We start from the raw sequence: 12599 nt of genomic DNA, 5'->3' as shown, positions 1-12599 counted from the left end.
ATGTAGAAAAGTTAATGTAGAAAAGTTAAGAGGTAAAATGACTGAATTGTGAGTGTTGGAACCTAATCAGTCCATTCTAGTTTGAATGAACTGAATGGTAACTGGAGGCAGATAGAGTATGGCTATAGGAGGTGGGTCACTATGGCTGTACCCTGGAAGGGTTCATCTTCCCTGTGTCCCTTCATCACTCATCTCTGTTTCTGGCTGCCATGAGGTGAGATGCTTTCACCTTGGCCATAATATCCTACCTCACCTTGGGCCCAGAGCAAGCTGGGTCTCAGTCAGCTGTCTACAAACTGAGACCTCTGACACCATCAGCCCCAAATAACTTTTGCCTCCTTTAAATTGTTCTTTTCCAGCATTTTGGTCATAGTGATGAAAATTTGACTAAAAAGATGGTAAGCAGAGATTTTATCCTCAGACACTGGGCAACTCAACATGGAGAAATCTTGTGTTACCTCAGCTTCTTAGTTAATCTTCTCACGTTTAATCAGTTTGCAAGATTATCCTGTGTTCACATATTTTCTCATACACTTCCTCTCTTTTCTTCCAACTGTTCTTCATATCATTTTGGCAAGGCAAAAGACACATTTTATGTGTCAACTCGATCTCTCTGGTCTTTGGGATTGTAGCTTGACAATTCCTTGCCTCATTCTCAGATGTTTCTCTGTCAATAGATAGATGTACCTCCAGGAGGCACATGGCCCCTCTCTGTTTGCAATCTGTGTGTGCAATCTGAAGGTATACACGGCCTTACCTTTCTTGTGCCTCCATGCTTCCCCCATGAGATGCTCTTTTACAATAAAAGAACAGGTGAGAATTTGCCTTAGGTTCTGCTTTCTGAGAAACCCAGGTTAAAAGTGTGCACGCATTGCCTCACATCTGGGCTGTTGCAGAAGCTTCTTAATCCATTTACCTAAATCCAGTCTCTCTCCCTGCTTGCTTTTTCTATAATAATTTTTTCCTTCACCATTGCTAGTGATTCAGATCTTCTCATGATTGCGCATTTCAAAGCCCAGTGTGATGAACATTTCTCGATATTTCTCCATTTTGAAAATAACCTCACATTTCATCTCCACCCACCTGTACAGATATAGTAGGAACTAGCTCGTTCTTACATAAGCCACCAATTGCTTGATCCTGAATCAGGCCAATCAGAATTCTTTCCCCAGATATTTTACAAGAGAACTTAATAACACATTCATTCAAAATTCAGTAGCTGTTCACAGGCATAGTTTATGCTATGTGAAGATAGGGGATACACATCAGGTAAAAAGGTGTCTATACAGACAGGAGCAGAGGAAAGAGATAGAGACAGTTTGAGTAGTATTCACCTCCCTAGTAACAATGAGTCAGACATCCCTATGCATCTATGCTTCAAATGTTCAACAATTCCTGCAATGATATAAGCTAACCCTATGTTCCTACAATAATTTCCCTTCTTTATCTATGCAAGTTCAAGTTTAAGGTTTGCTTTTCTCACTTAATTTATTCATTAAACAAATACTGATATATGCCAGGCATTTTTCTAGACATTAGGATGTGATGAAGAGCAAATAAGACAAAGTCACTACTATTATGTAAAATACAGCTTTAATAGGGGGATGGTGGAACAGTTAATACATAAGAAAATAATTTACAGAAGTGATAAGCACTAGAAATAAAGTGGGGAATGAAGGTAAGATTACTTAATTTAGGTTAGTAAATGGAGTCCTCTTTGAGCAAGGGATGAATCACAGATGGAAAGAAACCAACTATATGCAGGTAAAACTAAATGTAAATGGTATAAGACAGGAACAAAGTTGCTATGTTTAGGGACAGAATGGAAGTCAATGCATCTGGGCACTGGAGGTAAAGTTGAGACTAGAGCCTGTGGCAAATTGGAAACAGAATAGAGAATATGGGTGATATTCCAACAGCAGCACTAAACCCAGCACACCCCTAGCAAACCTCTGAAACATCACTTCTCAAATCCTTTGAGCCACCCAGTCTAAGTGCAAAGTTCACCATAAGGAGAATGAAGGAAGGTCAGAGTCTCTCTCAGTGATGACAAATTATAAGCCAAGATTGCTCCAAAGTTATTTCAGGCCCTAGGATTTGTCTATCTCATCACCCAAAGACTGGAGAACTACTGCTATTGTATGATCTTTTCTCCTCTTTTACTATCATATCAGATTTTTTTTTCTTTTTTGCTTTTTTTGGGTTTGGTTTATTTCACTTAACATGATATTCTCCAACTCCATCCATTTACCAGCAAATGCCATAATTTCATTCTTCTTTAAAGCTGAGTAATACTCCATCCCATATATATGTATACATATATTAATACATATTACATATATACATGTATATATATATATATATATATATATTACCACATTTTCTTTATCCATTCATCTGTTGAAAGACATCTAGTTTGGTTCCATAGTTTAGCTATTGTGAGTTGAGCTGCTATGAACATTGATGTGGCTGCATCACTGTAATATACTGATTTTAAGTCCTTTGGGTATAAACCGAGGAGTAGGATAGCTGGGTCAAATAGTAGCTCCATTTCAAGTTTCCTGAGGAATCTCCATACTGCTTCCCATAATGGTTGCACCAATTTGCATTCCCACCAGCATTGTATGAGTGTACCTTTTACTCACATCCTTGCCAGCATTTATTGTTGCTTGTTTTCTTTTTTTTTATTATTTTTATTGTAAACAAATGGGATACATCTTGTTTCTCTGTACATGAAGTAGAGGCATACCATTTTTGTAACAATACATTTACATAGGGTAATAGTTTTGATTCGTTCCGATATTTTTTTCCTTCCCCCCACCCCTCCTACCTCTCTTTTCCTCTATACAGACCCTCCTTCCTCCATTCTTGCCCCCCTCCTTCCCCTCATTATATGTCATCATCCACTTATCATCGAGATCATGAAAATAACCCCCAAACTGATTGTAATAAGCAGAAATATTCATGCCCACTAGCACATGCCCAGTTCTCCATTTGTATCTACTCAAAATTGAATGAACATTATAGAAACATGCAGGCAGACAGGCATATAGGAAACTAGAGAGAAAGGGTGCAGGCAGGGGACATTCATCACTTTCACTGGCAAAAAGGCCTAAGCCTACTCAGTGCAGACAGTAAAAGTTATCAGAAATATTGAAGCCAATGTGACCTTTTTGGCAAAGCCTTAGTGCCAGACTAATGATCTCAGTCTCTATTTTCACTCTATCAGCAACGTGCTATGCACACAGCGTTAATTCTTTCCCTTAAAGAACAACCCTACAGACAGGCAGTCATGTCCATTTTACAATTTAGGATGCTAAGGCAGCATCATATCAGACACCATAAGCTCTGGCACCTGCCTGTTTGCTAACGTCCTCTTTTACTGCTCATCTCCTGTGCTCCAGACATAAAAGTCTGTTCTCTATTCCTCAAACATCAAAGTTTATTCCTGCCACAGGGCCTTGGCACTTGCTTATCCTTCTACCTGAATTTCTTCACAAGATCAGCATCTTCTCTTCATGCAGGTTTCAGTCCAAGCGTTTCTCTGCATAAAGAACCTTCCCAGGTATTCAGGGTAAGGCATTTCCCCCTATTCCTGGCCACTCTCTTCCCCACTGCCACTACCTTGTTTTATCTTACAAATGGCCTGTATCACTCCTACAATTTCTTATTTTTTTTAGTTTATTTTTTTTTATTGTAAACAAATGGGATACATATTGTTTCTCTGTTTGTACACGGAGTAAATACAATTTATTATTTATTAATTTTTTAACCTTTTTTTTTCCAGTGCTGGGATCTATCCCCAGACCTGGCACATACAGGGCAAGCTCTCTACCACTGAGCTACACCCCCAACCCTTATTAAACTTTTAAACTGACTGACAGAATTAGAATGTAAGTTCTATAAAAATTCACACCTAGTTTTTCTGCCCAACAGGATAACCCCAGCATTGTGCATAGTGCAAGATCAATGATGTGCACAGATATTATCTGTTCAACAATGACTAAATGAATATGTGAGAAAATATTTGTACAGGGACACACAGCCACCAGTACACTAGGCCCTAAGGCTAGGTAGAATATAGGTTTGTAACAAAAGTTGACAACAATTTTTTTCAAGCTTGGTTCTGCATCTCAGTACCCACCCATCTATTTAATTAATAAATGTTTACTGAGGTTCCCACCAGGTGCTTGGCATTGTCCTAAGTACTGGGGAATAAGACAAAATATCTACCCTCTGAGAGCTGACAATTTAGTGGAATAAAACTACCTGTACAATTGATTGTCATATAACCTAATCTCAGGAGCAATAATTGCTATGTAGATATACAGAAGGAACAGATGCAATTTAGACACTGAGGTCAGGTCAGGCTCCTCTACAAAGGAAATAAAGACTACATAAATATTTGAGAAGAGAATTCCAGGAAGATGGATTAGAAAGTGCTTTTCTCAGAGACAAGAAAATTCTTTGTGTATCAAAGAAGAAAAAGAAGGACAATGTGGGCAGAATTGAGTGAGGAAGCAAGCAGAGTAAGAGCTGATGTCTCACAGACTGGAAGGAGCCCTACCATGGAGGCAGGTGTCCTGAGGACCTGACATTCTAAGTGTGGAAACAGGCCCGGGGAGAATTTTGAGCTATGAGCAGACATTATCTGATTTACATTTTAGAAAAAGTACTCAAACTCCTACTTGGAGAAAAGATGGAGAAGGAGGAGTAGGAGGAGGAGGAGGAGAAAAGAAGAAGAAGAAGAAGAAGAAGAAGGAGGAGGAGGAGGAGGAGGAGGAGGAGGAGGAGGAGAAAAGAAGAAGAAGAAGAAGAAGAAGGAGGAGGAGGAGGAGGAGGAGGAGAAAAGAAGAAGAAGAAGAAGAAGAAGAAGAAGAAGAAGAAGAAGAAGAAGAAGAAGAAGAAGAAGAAGAAGAAGAAGAAGGAGGAGGAGGAGGAGGAGGAGGAGGAGGAGGAGAGGAAGGAGGAAAGGGAGGGGGAGGGGAGGAGGAGGAGGAGGGAAGAAAGAATAGGAGGAGGTGAAGAAAGAAGAAGAAGAAGGAGGAGGAGGAGAGGGAGAGGGAGGGGAGGAGGAGGAGGGAAGAAAGAAGAAGAAAGAGTAGGAGGAGGTGAAGAAAAAGAAGAAGAAGAAGAAGAAGAAGAGGAGGAGGAGGAGGAGGAGAAAGAGGAGGAGGAGGAGGAGGAGGAAGAAGAAAAAGAAGAAGAAGAAGAAGAAGAAGAAGGAGGAGGAGGAGGAGGAGGAGGAGGAGGAGGAGGAGGAGGAGAAAGGAAAAGAGGAAGGAGAAAAAGGAAGAAGGAGAAGAAGAGAGTCTCACCTTCCTGACAGGTTGACTCCAGAACCCACTCAGACTGAGGTCCCTGAACTACTAGAACAAGGGGGTAATGGATGGAATGCTACCATCAGGATAGATCTGTTAAAACTTGGAATGGAACCACCATATGACCCAGTATCCCACTCCTCAGCATATACCCAGAGGACTTCAAATCAGCATACTATACTGATAGATACATCAATATTTATAGTAGCTTAATTCCCAGAGCTAAGCTATGGAACCAATCTAGGTGCCCTTCAACAAATGAATGGATAAAGAAAATGTGATATATATACACAATGGAATATTACTCAGTCTTAAAGAAGAATGAAATTATGGCCTTTGCCAGTAAATGGATGGAGCTGGAGAACATCATGCTAAGCAAAATAAGCTAATTCCAAAAAACCTAAAGCTTAATGTTCTCTCTGATATGTGAATGAAAACACATAATAAGAAGGGGAAGGGAAGAAGTTCATTGGATTAGACAATGGAGAATGATGGGAAGGGAGAAGGGAGGGGAATGGGAAAGACAGTAGAATGAATCAGACATAACTTTTCTGTGTTCATATATGAATACACAACCAATGTAACTCCACATCCTGTACAACCACAACAATGGGAAGTTATACTCCAAGTATGTACAATATGTCAAAATACTTTCTATTGTCATGTATAACTAAAAACAACAAATAAAAAATTCTTTTTAAAAAAGATAGATCTGCTTTCTCTGGGTGAAGAACAAGTCACAGAGGAGGAGTTTGTGCAAGACTAAATATATTGTTGGGGTGTATCTTGTTATATTCATATATAAATTTATTAGATTTTTGTTAAAGTTATTTGTGAGTTAGAGATATGTGAATCTAAATCTACATGGAAGAACTGTCCACAGTGAATGCCCAGATAGATTAAAGATGCACACTGAAGATCTTTTCTTTTCAAATTCAGTGGATTTCAAATTTGTTGCTTAAGTGAACACCCTACACTGATTCCCCCTCCAAATGATACATTATCAGACTCCCATCTCAGGCACATGATCCTGCTTCATATATCATTCTTGCTCTCATTCCTTTCTGCCTCCCTAATAGGTTGAAACTCCAGCCCATGATTCAAAATTTTTTATTTATCTTTCAATTGTGTATTAATTTTTGTTGCCTATGGACTTTGAGAACATTAAAGTTCCCAAGTTCTGAGGACACTGTCATTGTTCTGATTATGAAACAGACTTAATTTGGGGACCCCATCTGAAATTGGAAATGGCTTCCTCATGCTGAGAGTGGAGGTGGGGAAGCTGTGACCCTCTGCCCTGAGGATGGGAGCTGAGATTGTCCACTCAGACCTGTCTAATGCAGGCTAACTAAATCTGCATTTGTACCTATCCTGCCATTTGTCCTTCCCTGCCTCATCTTTAAAAGTTCTGCTAATTTTCAGGGATTTCAGAGATGAACCTTTGAAACAATTAGGTTTCTTCCATCTTTCTTCAAAGCTACCTTTGAATGAAACCTATTTTCCTACCAACTTGACTCCAGATATTTCTGAGGCAGACAGCAGTATGTAACCTCTTTCCTCCCAGGCTGTATTAAAGTCACCTGGTAACAGTTATGATGAGTTCCAGGCAGGAGTAACTTCCTGCCCTTGACCAGATAACTCAGGACTCTGAGGAGGAAAAGTTTGAGGAGTTGCTCTCACAACTATCCAAACCTGCAGTTGGAAGGTATGGAAAGTTTCTACAGCTGCCCAGAGATAATAAATCCTGGGAGATTTGCACCTTTCCTTCCTGCTTCAGCCTACGCTTCATATGTGAGGAAATGGCCAATGAGTCATTATTGGTAGTCCAATAAGGGTGTACACAGAGGATTTTATCTCCACTGACTGAGGTTTTGGGCTCTAAGTGGGTCATTTTGTGGTACTCCCTATTCACTACCAGGTTTTGAGTGAGCTTTTTTGGGTTCTAGTGAATCATTTAGAATTTAAGCTGTTTGAAACTTGAGTGAACTGTTCTAAGCCATTTGCTTTTAGGGTGCTAGATAAAATTCAAAGAGCATAATTTTCCAATGATTGTATTGATTTGGCGAGTGCTACTTTATTTGTTCAGTTTAGTTTAGTTTCGTTTTGTTTGGTAGTAGGGATTGAATTCAAGGGTGTTTTACCCCTGAGCTACATCACCAGCCATTTTTATTTTTTATTTTGAGATAGGATCTCAATAAGTTGCTTAGAGCCTCCCTAAGTTGTTGAGGCTGGTCTTGAACTTGTGCTACCCCTGCCTCAACCTCCTGAGTCATTGGAATTACAGATGTGTGCCACCACATCCAACTCAGTTGTGTTTTGGAAGAAGATTTACAGCACAGTCTATTTAAATGCTTGCTGATTTAGTACAATTGTATCATGTTTATCACTTTAACAATTGGCATCAACAAGCCATATTCCAATAGCAGCAGCAACCAATTTATCTACTAACATAGAGAATTCCATTTCAGAAGAACAAACCCTATTCCAGGGTAGAAGGCACTTGGGGAAATTCCACCAGAAAGTGCAAAATAAGGGTCTAGTCGACTTGCACCTCAGACTAATCCCTTTCATTCCTGGTGTGCAGGGCTTTTTATGCAGTATGTGAGATGGATTGCTCCAGTTCACTGGTCTAAGAGTGGGAAGGAATTCCCAAAAGTATCACATTTTTTTAATTTTTTTTTATTTTTTATAGACTGCATTTTAATTCATTGTACACAAATGGAGTACACCATTTCATTTCCATAGTTGTGCATGATATAGATTCATACCATTCATGTAATCATACATGCACATAAGGTAACGATGTCTGTCTCATTCCACCATTTTTAAAAGGATCACATTTTGCTGACTCAAAAAAGTTCTTGTTTCAGTCATCAGATGAGCCTCTATCAAAAAAGAAAAGACTAAATTTATCTGTGATCACACTATTTTCAGTTCATGACATTTTTACCTCTGATGAGTTTATTTTTTTAACAAATTGCCCTTAAATTGTATATATACAATTTCATTTGTCTAATTAAGACTTTTAATTTTCTCTATCAGAGGTTATTTTCTGTCTCTCTAAAGGAAACTTGCTCTTCAAGTTTTGCTAGTCTTACTCTTGTGAATTTTTTACCTGGTCTCAACCTTAGAAATGCAAATTTAAGACTTAACAGATCTTTCAAAATCAGGTTAAACATCTAACTTTTAAAACTAGCAAATGTTAAATCTAAGCTATAATTTTTTCTCGCATGCATCTATATGTTTATGTACTTAAATAATATCTGTTTGCATGGTAAATTGATTTTTAATTAGTCCAAATGCCTTTTTATTTATATGATGGTATTAATCAGTAGTAAGTAATTTAAACTTGTTCATAATAAGAATGTCTTTAAAATCTAGTAACTCATGCTGGCTTGCTAACCAATTGGGATATTTGTCTTTAGATATTTGAGACACAGTGTTCATTGTTTCTATATACAGCAACCTCTTAGAAACTGTTTGGCAAAGAAATAACTTGAAATATTAACTATGCATGATTTCCATGGGTAATCTAAAAATAACTATTAAAATGAGTAAATTAAAAACATTTGGAGTCTTAGGAATGTAGCTTTTGAAATTTTGTTTTTACAAGGAAACCTTACTCTAGTGTTAAAAGTCTTAAGTTTTTCATACCTCACAAGTATTTTGTTTTCTTTTATAGATTGTGTTCTCTTAATAAACAAACTTACATACTTATATGATAATTTGTTTCCTTTTAATAAGTGTGCACTGCTTATATCTATATGACATCTATGGTGTGTCTAAAATATTAAGTATTAGATAAATTTGGAAATTCACAAGTGAACCTATACTTTCCTTGTTCCAGGCCTAAATCAAAGGAATGACAGATTATTTAAAATTCCAATTACCTATGTGTAGTTTCTGTTTCTGATTCCTGGAATAATATCATTTTATAATGAGTAAACAGTTGTGCAGTTTTTGCAGTTTTCTTAATTGATCATAAATCCTTTCAGAAATTATGTTTCAGTCTGTTTTCATTCAGTAGTCAAGTTTGAAAAAACTAGTTTGCCTTTTTTTTTATTTCCACAACTGCCTTAGTTAGAAAAATTTCATGTTAATATACTAAATTTGTGATTGTTAAAAATAAAATTGATGTTAATTAGCCTTCAGTAAAAACAGATCAAAGTCCTGTTTACAGTTCTCTGAACTGACATCAGTCCCTTTTGCTAACTTACGAGGTAAAAATGAATTTCTATGGTATTGCTTATAGAACAATTCAAGTAATTTCCATTTGTGGTTTTGTATTTTCTGCAAAACCAGCCTGGGTTTTATTGTTCTAATTGGCAAGGTGATGTACCACCTAATTGAAATATTAAAAGGATTTTGTACCATGTCTGATGTCAAAAGACTAGTTGTTAGGTTGGATTTAGGCGACTGTAGGGGGCAGAGCAGAGCAACTGAGACAAAAGACAGGGTGCCAAACAGTGACCGATCAAGTGGGTTGGAAAATTCCACTGACCCTTAATACCCACCTGTCACTCAGCAGGACCCCCTCCCATTCCAACCTATAAAGACTCTGGACAGCTGGGGCAACATGCGATTTTCTCTGGGTCCCTACCTGATCTATACACCGGGGGTCTGGGACTTTCGCCCGAGAGCCAAATTCCAATAAAGCTTGCTTCGGCCACTTTCTGTCCGATTTTATTTGACTGCTAACGGTGCCCCCAGCTTACATTTGGTGCCGGGAGGCGTTTTCGGGCTCCCCCTCGGGGTTGAGGCCCACACCCTTCCTCAGAAGAACCAGGAGATTCTGTTACATTCTGCTCAGCTCTGCTCCGTTCTGCTCCATCCCATTTCTCTTTATCTGGCATCAAGGTAAGATCCCTAAGGTTTTTTTTCCCATTTGTCATTCCAATTTCCCTCTGTTCAGCAGGGGGTCTATCCGTTCCCTTGTGCCATAGACCCCCCCCTGCCTGTTCCGGCTCTGGTCACCGAGGAGACGTCCGGGCCTCCAGTTAGCCTCCCGTTTATTCCATTCTGGGCCCCCAAAAGTCAAAAGATGTTTTGGCTTTTGGCCTGGTCACCATTTTTCCGGTGTGCACGAGCTGAAATTGGGACACATTTTTCTGGCTTCTGCATACCTGTCTGGGTAAAGTTGGATGACTAATGGAAAATACCAGGAGCTCACTGGACCCCAAAGCTCCTTTGGGCTGTCTCTGCCGTAATTTAACTAAACTGGGACTTCCCCAAGACTTAAGCTGTAAGCAGCTAGTTTTTTATTCGACTGTGGTTTGACCTCAGTATATTCTAGATAATGGCTCAAAATGGCCACCAGAGGGCACTGTTGACTTTCAAATTCTCACCGACTTGAGCAACCATTCGCAAGCTTTTTTTGGAATTTGGCACTCCCCCCGCCCCTTCTTCTACCTGTTCCTCCACCCAAGTTCTCCTCCCCTCGGAGGTCCCAAACCCCGCCCCCCTCCATGCTTTGGCCAGAATGCCACTTCCTCTTCTTGCAAGCCCACTCCCTCCTCCACTTCCTCCTCAGAGCCCTCCTACCTCCCCTCCTCCTCCTTCAAAACGTCCCTCTGCCCGGTCTGTTCCCTCCTCCCCTAGCTAGCGCTGACACTGGATCTCATCAGACCCTTTCACTGTCTGACCCTAAGCTTCTTTGTCCTCTCCGGGAAGTAGCTGATACAGAGGAGGTTGTGTGAATCCAAGTTCCATTCCCACTTAGGGTCTCTCTCTGCTGATTCCTCTATTAAGGAATTTATATATCTTTCCCAAACTTATAGTCTCACCTGGCATGATGTTCATGTTATTCTTTCTTCCACTCTCACTTGTCAAACCTACCATGAAAATAAATAGCTGGGAGCTTATGGAAAGAAAGTTCTTATGCAAATTAACATTAATACCCCTCCTGAAGGTAAATATTAAATATTTCAGAATGTGCCTCCTTCTATAATATGTGTCTACAGGAATAGCAGCTACCAGAATTTGGATCTGGGAAATCTGAGCTGGGCCTGATACACAGTCCCTAGCAGACACCTGCCACATGTGTTAGACTATTCCTAACACCGAAGAGAAAACCAGTCACAGAGAGTACTTTACCTAAGGGAATATGGGTGGGAGAGGCCAGAGAGAACACAGATCTCTCCCCACCTTTGAGTCTGGAGCTCCCAGGATCACCTGGGGCAGATCAGGAATTTGAGCCAGTGGGTGTGACTGTGCTCAGGATGAGGCCTGGGAAGGCAGGAAAGGCAGGGCCTGGAGGCAACAGAAGTGGTGAAATATTGGCTCCTCTGCCTCATGAGTGGAACCCTGGGGAGACTCGTGGGATTCAGTCTTCCAGTGTAGATTGGCAGTTGCTGGCCCTGGAGGAATCTGCACAAATTTAATAACTCCAGACCTGTCGTCACTCAATGAAGCACCTGGGCCTGACTAAATGCCTTTGGGAACTACACCTATGGGAACTCCTCCCAATAGCCTGCAGTGACTTCACTCTGGGAGTGAAGCTGACAATACTTCCCAATCTACCCTACCACATACTGCTGAGAAGGAAAACAGAGAATTTTTTAACTCCATCTAGCAACTTGGTGAGCAACAAAAACAGCAAGGATGGCCACTACTCTTGTGCTCAGTGCATACCTCAAGAGGAAATGAAACAAAAGTTGAGCAATGGAAAGGATTCCTTAATTTTTAATCGAGAATCTCTATTTTTTTTGTACATGTGATGAATAGTTCATGGACATTTGTACATATGAATATTTGTTTTCTCATTTCTAGCATTTTTTTGAAGATATTTTTCCTTGCTCTGTGTTTGACAGGATTTTTGATTACTATACTTTGGTTTGGTTTTGTGTTCTTTTATTCACTAATCTATTTCCCTTTCTTCTATTCCTCACTTTTCTTTTGCTAAGTCAAATTCTATTGTTCTTTCCCACTTCCTTTAATTTTTTGCTTCTATTTTCTTGACTCCTCCATCATAACCATCATATTCTACATCTCTTCTGCAGTCTCCTTAAATATTAATTAAAATTATTAAGTATTAATTATTAATTAAAATGTATTATTATTCCCTGTTACTTAACTCTATTTTTAACATCTTTTAGCACTAATTGGTTTATATAATGTCTGCCCCATCACTAAGACTATAGCAATTATTAATGCTATGGAAGTCATAGATAACACAGTTTGTTTGATTTTATCCCAGACATAATGCACAATAACTTACTGTTTTGATTGATGGGAATTGCTGATCATATTGAGCCAACTAACATTATAGATGTCTAGTGG

Source organism: Sciurus carolinensis, chromosome 16 (assembly GCF_902686445.1).
Source record: "Sciurus carolinensis chromosome 16, mSciCar1.2, whole genome shotgun sequence".
NCBI lineage: Eukaryota > Metazoa > Chordata > Mammalia > Rodentia > Sciuridae > Sciurus > Sciurus carolinensis.
This window is presented reverse-complemented; position numbering follows the sequence as displayed.